General features: G+C 42.3%; 1 pseudogene; it reads right to left on the bottom strand.

Annotated features, from left to right (window-relative positions):
- Positions 1 to 9,045: 9,045 nt before the first annotated feature.
- LOC140724552 (uncharacterized) overlaps positions 9,046 to 12,909 on the bottom strand; it is a 78,762-nt pseudogene continuing 74,898 nt past the window's right edge.

Here is a 12,909-nt window from a genome sequence, read left to right as displayed (position 1 = left end):
TAAACCCAGGACATTTCCATGTATTGGCTCTGAAATAATTTCTCCTGGTTAGAAGCATGGGATAAACCCAGGACATTTCCATGTATTGGTTCTGAAAATCCTCTGCAATAGACCTAGTCCACATACCGTTATTCAAAAACGTCAGTTTATGCTGGAGCATAGGTGGTATCTAATAACACCTGTGCTAAAACATTTACTGACAATTCAATAAGAAGTTTCTTTAATGTTTATTGCACAGTGTGGCAAATTTACAGTGTAAATGCTAAAGAAAGCTAGAAAGTTGGCAGATGCATTAGAGACATTGGCAGATACAGTAGGGGATTGGCAGATACATTAGGGACATTGGCAGATACATTACGGACATTGGCAGATACATTACGGACATTGGCAGATACAGTAGGGGATTGGCAGATCATTAGGGACATTGGCAGATGCAGTAGGGGATTGGCAGATCATTAGGGACATTGGCAGATACAGTAGGGGATTGGCAGATCATTAGGGACATTGGCAGATGCAGTAGGGGATTGGCAGATACATTAGGGACATTGGCAGATGCAGTAGGGGATTGGCAGATACATTAGGGACATTGGCAGATAAATTATGGACATTGGCAGATACAGTAGGGACATTGGCAGATACATTAGGGACATTGGCAGATACAGTAGGGGATTGGCAGATCATTAGGAACATTAGCAGATACATTAGGGACATTGGCAGATACATTAGGGACATTGGTAGATCATTAGAGACATTGGTAGATACATTATGGACATTGGCAGATCATTAGGAACATTGGTAGTTACATAAGGACATTGGTAGATACATTAAGGACTGGCATATACATTTCGGACATTGGCATATACATTACGGACTTTTAAGAAATTCTTGGATAGGCGCATGGATTGCAGAAAAATTGAGGGCTGTGTAAGAAGGAAGGGTTGGATTAATCTTAAGGGTTAAAAGGTTGGAACAACATTGTGGATCAAGGGGCTTGCAGAGTGCTGTACTGTTCTATGTTTGATGTTCTGTTTAAAAAAATTCAGATGAATTCACTTAAAACATTTGCTGAATAGCAGAGAAATTATTATGATGACGTGATTTGTAATTGGAATAGTTTAACTAACTACACACCTTTGGTATCCAAGAAGCAAAGCATACCTTTCTATTTCTTTCAACATCAGAGCTGAGTTATTAATTATTAATCGTGTGAATTAAGAAACAAACAGATAAGTTATCATTCATAAAGCTATCTCTCTATCAAAGAAACTTATCAAAATATCAATAAGGAGCTACAAAGATGACAGACTCGTCTATTTACCCTAGCAGGAAAGCGGAATGACAATCCTTGTTCTTATCAAGCAGAACAAAAGTAACCATGAATTATTTACTAAACACTAAAGATAGTGATTCTTCTAATCAGCTTTCGGCACTTTAGATGTGGGTGGCCACTGGGTTGTTTGCTGGCTTTTACAATAGGCTGCATTTGTTCAAGATAAACCTTTCCGGGGTTGTCAAATGCAGCATTATTGATCATTCTACACTCAGTGGCAACTTTATTAGATTCCTCCTGTACCTACTAAAGAAGCCACTGAGTGAATGTTCATGGTATTCTGCTGCCGTAGCCCATCTACTTCAAGGTTCGACTCGTTTTGCATTCAGAGATGCTCTTCTGCACAGCATGTTATAATGCGTGTTTAAGTTTCTGTTGCCTTCCTGTCAGCTTGAATCAGTTTGGCCATTCTCCTCTGACCTCACTCATTAACAAGGCATTTTTGCCCACAGAATCACTACTCACAGGTTATTTTTTTAAACACCACTCTATGTAATTCTAGACACTGTTGTGAATGAAAATTGGTGGAGATCAGAACTGGACAATCAAAGTTACTTAGGTCACATTTCTTCCCCATTCTGATGTTTGGTCTGAAGTGCTTGACCGTGTCTTTTATCCATTGAGTTGCCGCCACGTGATTGGCTGATTAGATATTTGCTTTAACAAAAGGTGTACCTAATAAAGTGGTCATTGAGTGGATTCTAATAAACTTTATGTCTTGTGTTGATATGTAATTCATCAAAGTATTCTAGTTCCTGAACGACTCTGCCATGCCTTTAAAGGCATATTTTGTGTGTGTGTGTGTGTGTGTGTGTGTGTGTGTGTGTGTGTGTGTGTGTGTGTGTGTGTGTGAGAGAGAGTGTGTGTGTGTGTGTGAGAGAGAGTGTGTGTGTGAGAGAGAGAGTGTGTGTGTGTGTGTGTGTGTGTGCACCTTTAACTCCTGGTGGAGGGGCGCCATCGTGACAAGCTTTCTGCACCAATCTTTTTGGTGATTGATCATCGTATGGCATGTCTTGTGCATCTGAAACCTGGTGGAGCCCATCCCTCTTCACATAAGCATCCTCTTTCTCCAGATGTGTAAGGACAGTGTGTAGAGCTGTGGCTATTGCGTCATCTGTCGATTGGTGGTGTCGGTAGGCGAATTGTAGGGGTTCCAGTGTGGGTGGTAGCATCCTTGGTCAGTTTCTGAAAGTGTTTGCTTATTATTGAGGTGAGTGTGACAGGACACCAGTCGTTCAGAAGTTATCTTGGTTTCTTTAGCTACGGGGGTATTGGTAGATGTTTGAAGCAGGAGGGAGTCTACACTGGGAGAGGGAGAGATTAAAAATGTCTCTTAACACTCCTGCCAGTTGTGCCGTGCACATCCAGAGTACCTGCCCTGGTATGCAGTCTGGTCGTTGGAAACAGAGGAGTCTGTGTTGGGACTGATTCTTTTTACGTTATATGTCAATGATTTGTATGATGGAGTTGATGGCTTTATTACAAAGATTGCAGAAGATATGAAGGTAGGTGGAGGGGCAGATAGTTTTGACGAAGTAGGGAGGCTACTGAAGGACTTAGACAGATTAGGAAAATGGGAAAAGAAATGGCAGATGGAATACAGCGTTGGGAGGTCATGCACTTTGGTCAAAGAAGTTAAAGGGTTGACTATTCTCTAAATGGAGAGAAAATACAAAAATGGAGGCGCAAAAGTATGAGAGTCCTTGTGCAGGATTCCCTAAAGGTTAATTTGCAAGTTGTGTCTGTGGTGAGGAAGGCAAATGCAATGTTAGCATTCATGTCAAGATGACTAGAATATAAAAGCAAGGATGTCATGTTGAGACTTTATAAAGCACTGGTGAGGCCCCACTTAGAGTATTGTGAACAGTTTTGGGACCCTTATCCTAGAAAGGATGTGCTAACTGGAGAGGGTTCAAAGGAGGTTCACAAACATGATTCCAGGATTGAATGGCTTGTCATATGAAGAGCATTTTATAGCTTTGGGCCTATATTCACTGGAATTCAGAAGAATAAAGAGTTACCTCATTGAAACCTATCAAATGCTGATAGCCATGATAGAGTGGATGTGGAGAGGATGTTTCCTAAGTGGGAGAGTTAAAGACCAGAGTACACAGCCTCAGAATAGAGGGGAGTCTTTTTAGAACAGAGATGAGGAATTTCTTTAGCCAGAGAGTGGGTGAATCTGTGGAATTCTTTGTTACAGGCAGCTGTGGAGGTCAAATCTTTGTGCATATTTAAGGCAGAGTTTGATAGATTCTTGACTGGTCAGGCCATGAAGGGATATGGGAAGAAGGCAGGAGATTGGGGCTGAGAGGAAAATCGAATGAGCCGTGATGAAATGGCAGAGCTGACTCTATGGGCCAAATGGCCAAATTCTGCTCCTATATCTTATGCACTTAGGGTCTTATGGTATTAACCATTTCTGCCCTGGGAAAATGTCTCTGGCTATGCAAGCTGACAAGAAGGTCACAGTCACATCTATTACAACTTTGGGGTGCTGAAAAGCATCTCTGACACACAACATGTGGAGCTTTGAAATGGATGGGTTACAGCAGCAGAAGACCATGAGCATGCATTCAGTGGCAATTTCATTAGGTACAGGAGATAACTAATAAAGTGGTCACTGAGTGTATGCCTCTTATCTTGTATACTTCTGTCATCCTCCTTCACTTCAAAGTGAAAAAATCATAGCTCGCTCCGTCTATTCCTCTTAAGATGTGTTTTCTAATCCAGGCAGCACCCTGGTAAATCTTCTCTATTACCTTGCAGCTCTTGAGCTTAATTCATCCAACTAATGAAGGGCAACATTGACATATTAATAACTCATGTGGAAACTTAGAGGGATTTTCTACGTGGACTCCAAGACACCTCTGTACCTTCATACTGCTAAGAATCATGCCATAAACAGTGTATTCTGCCTTCTTTTTTTTTTTAAACTTTTTTTACTGCCTTCTTCTGATGCGTCAAGAACTGTGAGTTGGGAAAATAGTTGATGATATATCTACACTTTGTCACATAAATGTTGTGACAATTTTATTGCATGTCACAAATTACTGTGTAGCAAGTTGTGAATTCTGTCAGAGCAAATTTCCACAGCACAAACATCCATAATGTGCTTGGTCACCTGTACAGCAGTTCAATAGGTTTCAAAGGTACATTTAATATCAGAGAAATGTATACAATATACATCCTGAAATGCTTTTCCTTCATAAACATCCATGAAAACAGAGGAGTGCCCCAAAGAATAAATGATAGTTAAATGCGCCCCAGCTCCCCCCCATACATAAGCAGCAACAAGTCAACAATCCCCCCTCCCACCAGCAGAAAAGTATCTGCACCCCCCACCGAGCACTCCAGCATGCAGCAAAGCATCAGTAAAGACACAGACTTGCAGTACCCCAAAGACTACTCGTTCACCCGGTAATTCGACATACCACAGGCTCCCTCTGAGGTATCCCTGTTTCACAGCAAGAGGGGAGACATAGCAATCTCTGATTTATGGTGTTAAAAGTCTGTTGCATCACTTTTTCCGAGCTCTGTGCCTGAAGAACTCGGGTCTCTGGGCACACAGCCAGCAGCCAGCTCGCTGCTTCTGATCTTTCATCTCCCATGACGCGTCGGGCGGCAGCATCGGCCTTGAGTCAGCCCGCCTCCAGAGCCACGAAAATCCAGCAACCTGAAGGCGCACTAGTCTTCCAGGCCGCGTCCTTGTCATATCGAGAAATGGCCGGTCGTGAGGCCCTGAGAGCAGGTCCCATTTCTGCAAGGAACCAAAGTCAGCGTGTAATTCCAGATCGGGGTCTTCAAAAGAACCCTGAAAGGGAAAAAAAAGACATCAATGATAAAATAGAGCTGTTTCTGAAGATGCAAGCAAAGGAATCGCTGTTAGCCACCATTATCCTTAGCTCTGCCCCTTCAGAATTTTGTTCTTACTGCAACACAAATTGCCACAGACCAGTAAATAATTACACATTATTAAGCTATTTACCAACGGGACAACTTGGTGAGGCTTTTTTAGGAGTATTGTGTGCAGTTCTGGTCAGCTCTCTATGGGAAAGATCAATAAGATTGGAAGAGTGCAGAAAAAATTTACAAGGATTTTGACATAGCTTCAGGACCCGACTTATAAGGAAAGATTGAATAGGTTAGGACTTTATTCCCTGGAGTGTCTGAGAGTGAAGGGAGATTTGATGATGTACACAAAGTTACGAGGTGTATAGATATGGTAAATGTAAGCAGACTTTATCCACCGAGGTTGGGTGAAGCTACAACTAAAGTCCTTGGGTTAAAGATGAAACGTTTAAGGAGAACATGAGGAGTAATTTTTTCACTCGGAGGGTGGTGAGAGCGTGGAACGAGCTGCCAATGCAAGTGGTGGATGAGGGTTCGATTTCAACATTGAAGAGAAATTTGAGTAAGTACATGGATGGGAGGAGTATGAAGGGCTGTGGTCTGGCTACAGATCAATGGGAGGATTACAGTCTGGACTAGGTAAATGGGCTGAAAGGAGTGTTTCTGTGCTGTACTGTTTTATGGTTTCCATGGCTATGGCTCTATGATTCTATAGCCCTTTTGTGACAGGATAGTACTCAGTCATCCTTCGAATTTATACAGACTACGCAGTTCTTATCAAATAGTTAAATTACCTGGAAATAAAAGGAAATACTCAATTTCTATCTCATGTTTTTCCCAAATTATAAAGAGCATTTTGATGAAGGTCTGAGTTGTATATTACACTCAGGTATGAAACAACTCTATGCTTCATACCTGACTCGATGCACTGTTAAGTTTTTAAATTAACATTTTACACCTCTACTTTGTGAGGACGCTGAAGAGAGCTGGACTATTCGTGGGCCTGTACAGATATGCACTTGAAAGCATCCTAATATGCTGCATCACTGCATATTATTGGTATGGAAACTCCACAACAAGGCTCGACAACAAGTAGTCAAAACTGCCCAATGCATCACTGGCACCTGCCTACCCACAATCAAGGGCATGTAGACAGAAAAGTACTAGAAAAAAAGCTAGTAACATCATAAAGAATCCCACCCACCCTGATCGTGGACTGTCAGGGAAGAGGTGACATAGCACCATGCCAGGACCACCAGACTCAAAAGCAGTTACTCTCCCCAAGCACCTGCACGCACTAACCCACCCCTCCCTCCACAACTTTAACATTTCCTGTCAATCATCTTACGTACAGACACTCCTGTAACATTCGTCACTTGATGAACATACAGTCCATTTATGTATATAAATATCTTACGTATTTATATTTATTGTGTTTTTATTATTATTATTGTGTTCTTTATCCCGTTGTGTTTTTTTGTGTTGCACCAGATCTGGAATAACAATTATTTTGTTATCTTACACACTTGTGTATTGGAATTGACATTAAACAATCTTGAATCTTCAAATTATGAGAAGAATCTATTCTCCTCAGTGTCTCAAATTTGCTTAAAAATAAATAATTCCTCAATCAAAATTCCGGTAAAAAAATTAAAAAAAGAGAAAATTAAGAATTGAAGTAAGTTGTTCTGGGCTTCAAGCCTCAACCAGTCACTACCTGTAGCTCCAAGAGGCGTTTTTATTCCTGTTGTGTTTCCTGGGTGTCAATCAATTTCATCCATGCCAATATTTTATCACCCAGTCGCATGTGCTTTAATACTGCACACTGATCTGTTATGTGGGACTTTATCAAAGGCTGTCTAAAAATAAAACACATCCATAGGTTCTGCTCTATCTATTCAAAACACAAGAAATTTCGCAGATGCTGAAAATTCTCAGCAATTTGGAGGAGCAACACCTCATCTTCCATCTGGTAGCCTCCAAACTTATGACATGAACATTGATTTCTCTAACTTCTGGAAGTATCTCTCCCCACCCACTTAGTAACATAGAAACATAGAAAACCTACAGCACAATACAGGCCCTTCAGCTCACAATGCTGTGCCAAACATGTACTTTAGAAATTACCTAGGGTTACTCATAGCCCTCTATTTTTCTGAGCTCCATGTACCTGTCCAGAAGTCTCTTAAAAGACCCTATTGTATACGCCTCCACCACTGTCACCAACAGCCCACTCCACACACTCACCACCCTCTGCATAAAAAACTTACCCCTGACATCTCCTCTGTACCTGCTTCCAAGCACCTTAAATTCGTGCTAGCCATTTCAGCCCTGGGGAAAAGCCTCTGACTATCCACACGATCAAAGCCTCTCATCATCTTATACACCGCTACCAGATCACCTATCATTCTCCGTCGCTCCAAGGAGAAAAGGCCAAGTTCACTCAACCTATTCTCTCATATTTTTTTGATTCCCCATTCTGGCTCCCCTCTTAACCTTTCTCTTCTCTTCACTTCCCTCCATGAGTTGCCCCTCTTCCTTCCCTTTCTCCCATGATCCACTCTCTTCTCCTATATAAGATTCATTCTTCTTCAACCATTTACCTTCTCCACCTATCACCTCCTACCTTCTTCCTCACACACCCACTTTTCCCTTCTCTTGCCTTTACCTATCATATGCCAGCTTGTGCTCCTTCCTCTTCCCCTACCTTCCTACTCTAGCTTCTTCCCCCTGCCTTTCCAGTTGTGAAGAAGGGTCTCAGCCCAAAATGTTGACTTTATTCCCCACCAGCTGAGTTCCTCCAGCATTTTGTGTGTTGCTGCTTATCTATTCTACCTGTTACAGTCTACAGAACCTCCAGTGGATTTGATAAACAGGATCGAAATATGGTACCAATGAAGTTGGTATTATGTATATTTATTGTCTAAGTACATAAACACTTGGTGACCACTTTATTAGGTACCTAAGATGTGCTGGCATTGGAGAGGGGCCAGAGGAGGTGCACAAGAGTGATTCTAGGAATGGAAGGTTAACGTATAAGGAGCATTGGATGGCTCTGGTCCTGAACTCACTGGAGTTTAGAACAATGAATGGGGATCCCATTGAAACCTATTGAATATTGAGAGGTCTAGATAGAGTGGATGTGGAGAGGATGTTTCCTATAGTAGGTGAGTCTAGGTCCCGAGGGCAGAGCCTCAGAATAGAAGGATGTCCATTTAGAACAGAGATGAGGAGGAATTCCTTTAGTCAGAGAGTAGTGAATCTGTGGAATTCAATGCCACATATGACTGTGGGTATAGTTAAAGCAGATATCAATAGGTTGCAATAAGCCAGTGTGTGAGAAGTTATGGGGAAAAGGGGAGAAGGCAGGAGAATGGGATGAGAAGGTAATACCTCAGCCTTGATGGAAAAGGCAGAGCAGACTCTATGGACTGAGCGGCTTAATTCTGCTCCTATGTCCTATCGTCTCTTACTACTGTACCATCCACATCAATTTTAATTGTGCTTTGCGTTCAGAGATGCTCTACTGCATACCACTATTGTAACATGCGGTTATTTGAGTTACCGTCACCTTCCCGTCAGCTTGAACCAGCCTGGCTATTCTCCTCTGATCTCTCTCATTAACAAAATGTTCTTGCCCACAAAATTGCCTCTCACTGGATTTTTTTTTGTTTTTCAAACCATTCTCATAAACTCAAGAGACTGTTGTGCATGGAAATCCTAGTAGATCGGTGGTTTCTGAGATACTCAAACACCCCATGCAACTTAGATTTTCAATGAGGAGATGCAGTCTGCAGATGTAGATAATGATGTGCAGATCACTCTGACACGAAATCTAGTTTCATTTAATCAGCTTCGGCATTTCAGGATTCTCCGTTGCAGAGGATGTCTGTAGCCACCTCTATATCTTCTTGTAGTGGCATCCCGGTGTCCTTCATTGTACAAAAGACCTTCCCCCTGGCAAATTCAGATTCAGGTGCAAATTCCTTTAATTTATCACACGTACATGGAAAGTGAGATGTGCTGTCTGTGTTGACAACCAACATAACATAAGCATGTGCTGGAGGCAGCCCACACTCTACTGCCTTCCTAATATGCCCACAATTCTCAGCGGATCCAGAGCATCAGAGCAGAATGAGAGGCAGCTTGATAGAGGTGTAAAAGATGACAAGAGGCTTAGATTGTGTGGGTGACCAGAGACCTTCTCCCAGGGTGGAAATGGCTAATAACAGGGGACATCATTTTACAGCAACACGCACAACACGCTGGAGGAACTCAGCAGGTCGGGCAGCATCCATTGAAACGAGCAGTCAACGTTTCAGGCCGAGACCCTTCATCAGGACTGAAGAGGGAGGGGGCAGGGGCCCTATAAAGAAGGTGGGGGAGGGGGAAGGTACAGGTGAAAAACCAATCAGAGGAAAGATAAAGGGGTGGGGGAGGGGAAGCAGGGAGGGGATAGACAGGAGAGGTGAAGAAGGAATGTAAAGGGAAAGCACTATGGGTAGTAGAAGAAGGCAGAACCAAGAGAGAGGTGATAGGCAGCTGGAAGAGGAGGCAGAGTGAAGGTGGGATGGGGGAAGGGAGAGGGAGGGAATTACCGGAAGTTGGAAAATTCAATGTTCATACCAAGGGGCTGGAGACTACCCAGACAGTATATGAGGTGTTGCTCCTCCAACCTGAGTTTGGCCTCATCATGGCAGTAGAGGAGGCCATGTATGGACATATCCGAATGGGAATGTGAAGCAGAGTTGAAGTGTGTGGCAATCTATCACCTCTCTCATGGCCTCCTCTTCCAGCTGCCTATCACCTCTCTCATGATTCTGCCTTCTTCTACCCATAGTGCTTTCCCCTTAGATTCCTTCTTCACCTCTCCAGCCTATTCCCTCCCTGCTTCCCCTCCCCCACCCTTTGATCTTTCCTCTGATTGGTTTTTCACCCTACCCCCACATTCTTTATAGGGCCCCTGCCCCTTCCTTCTTCAGTTCTGACGAAGTGTCTCGGCCCGAAACGTTGACTATTCATTTCAACGGATGCTGCCCGACCAGCTGGAGTTCCTCCAGCTTGTTTGCTTTGACCACAGCATCTGCAGTGTACTTTGTGTTTATAATTTTACGGTGATTGAAAGAAAATATGTCAAATGGTATTTGAAAGTTTCCGGTGAATAATTCAAAATTTGATCTTCTTTTACAGTCAGACATCGAATTTTCATTCTACAACAGGATAGCTATGGTAATGTGATACTGCATTCAGTGAAAACCCCACACAGCTGTTAGAGAGTTACATCTATCTGGCAATGTAATAAAGCAATTACATTGCCAATTGGGCAATTATTGAGAGACTGAAAGAAACTTGATTTCAATTGTTTCTGCCTTTTCGTTGGAATTTTAATTTTTTCTTCCACCTTTTGCTTTTATCTTCTATTTTTTGGAGAAATTACTGTCAGGGTTAGACACCTAATCCCCCATAAGCTAAGCATGTACTTCAGGGTGGACAACGTGCTCTTTGTTTCAAATTTTAGTTAGCTGATTCACTTTCCCTTCTTTTGGTACTGAGCACTAAGGTATGATCCATTCTCTTTATACAATCTACACTTTCAATCAATTACTAATTAACAGGGGAAATCAATTGTCATCGGCACAAGTACATGTATGCACAGGTACAATGAAAAACACGCTTCCAGTAGCATCACACACGCATATCATTAGAGATACAAATTCAAAGTAAATTTATTATCTATGCATGTCACCATACACTACTCTGAGATTCATTTTCTTGCAGGAATTCATAGTAGAAGAAAGAAATACAATCGAATCAGTGCAAAACCACATACTAAAACAACTAACCAATGTGCAAAAGAAGACAATCTGTGCAAATACAAAAAGAAATGAATAATAACAATATTAAATAAATAATGCTGAGAACATGCGTTCAGAGTGCAGATGAGTGAATGTATCTGTGCTAGTTCGAGTCTGATAGTGTAATAACTGTCCTGAATGTGGTGGTGTGGGACTTAAAGCTCCTGTACACCTTTCCTAATGGCAGGTGTGAGAAGAGAGCATGGTCTGGATGGTGGGGTCCTTGATAATAGATGTTGCTTTCTTGTGGCAGCGCTCCTCGTACAAACTGTTTGTAGATTGTTCAATGGAGTACTTTTCCTGTGATGGACTGAATGGGACAGAGCAGATTTCAGAGGTAGGTTTTTACGCAGAGAGTGGTGAGCACGTGGAATGGGCTGCTGGTGACTGTGGTGGAGGCAGCAATGATAGGGTTTTTTAAGAGGCTCCTGGATAGGTACATGGAGCATAGAAAAATAGAGGGCTATGGGTAAACCTAAGTAGTTCAAAGGTAAGGACATGTTGGGCACAGCTTTGTGGGCCGAAGGGCCTGTATTGTGCTGTAGGTTTTCTATGTTCTATGTATCCAGCACTTTTTGTAGGCTTTTCCATTCCTGGGCATTGCTGTTTCCTCACCAGGCCACGATGAACTGTTCAGAAGAATAATATAAGTGAAGTATAAATTAGACCTGAATTATATGTGAGTTTTACGAGAATAAAAACACAATTAGAACAAAAAACAACAAAAATGCAGTTGCTGCAGAATGGTCAATAGTGTTGCCATACTGTAGTGATTGGTGTTGAACAGAGTAGCGAGATGGTTGAAGGGAAGTGTTTGTACTTCACCCTGGTGCTGTGGGACTGCAGGCTGTCCACCTCTTACCTAATGGTAGCTGCAGAAGTGTGGCATGGCTCAGATCATGAGGGAGGAGGTGTCTTTGTTGATAGATGCTGCTTTTTTGAGGCAACACCTCAATGGTGGGTAGTGATGTCCCCGTGATGTATTGGGCAGAATCCACTTTTTTCTCTCTCTTCTTAAAGTTTAAGATTCCAGTCCCAATGTAGACCACTAATTGTGGAATCCCTTTAAGGATCAGGGATTGGACTGATGACCATCTGATGTAACAGAACACTTCAACTGTGGTACAGATTCAGGTCTCTACTAAGCATATTTATCATTGGCCGAATGGAAATTTCAAATGAAGCTGCAGCCACTCAGTTGACCTTGGATATAGGATTAACGTTAATATCTAGTGGCACCCATATCTTGTCTCCTTGACTTTCCTACCGATAAACTTCAGTCAGTAAGGCAGCATCACCTCCATTATGATTATTCTCAGCACCGGTGTTCCACAAGGCTGTATTCTCAGCCTCAACTCTACTCCCTGTACACTCATGACTTGCGTGGCCAATTTCTGCTCAAGCACCATCTACGAGTTTGCAGACATCACTGTAGTTGGCTGTATCTCAAATATTGATGAATCGGAGTACAGGACGGTGATAGAGAGAGTAGTGACCTGGTGTCATGATAACAACCTTTTCCTCATTGTCAACAAGAGTTAGTCATAAATTTTAGAACGGGGGGATCGTGCACATGTCTGTGTCTACAGCAACGGTGCCAAGTTTGAGAGGTTTGACAACTTCATGTTCCTAGATATGAACATCATCAACAGCTTATCCTGGTCCAGCCACATTGATATTATGGTTATGAAACCTCATCAATACCTCTACTTCCTCAGGATGCTAAAGAAATTTGGCATGTTCCCGATTGATCCTTACTGATCTTTGTTGGTGTACCATAGAAAAAACTCTTCCTGGATGCATCAGGTTTTGTATGACAACTGCTGTGCATATTACCACAAGAAACTGTAGAGAGTTGTGGACAAGCTCAGC

This window comes from Hemitrygon akajei, chromosome 1, assembly GCF_048418815.1.
Source record: "Hemitrygon akajei chromosome 1, sHemAka1.3, whole genome shotgun sequence".
Classification (NCBI taxonomy): Eukaryota; Metazoa; Chordata; class Chondrichthyes; order Myliobatiformes; family Dasyatidae; genus Hemitrygon; species Hemitrygon akajei.
This window is presented reverse-complemented; position numbering and strand designations above follow the sequence as displayed.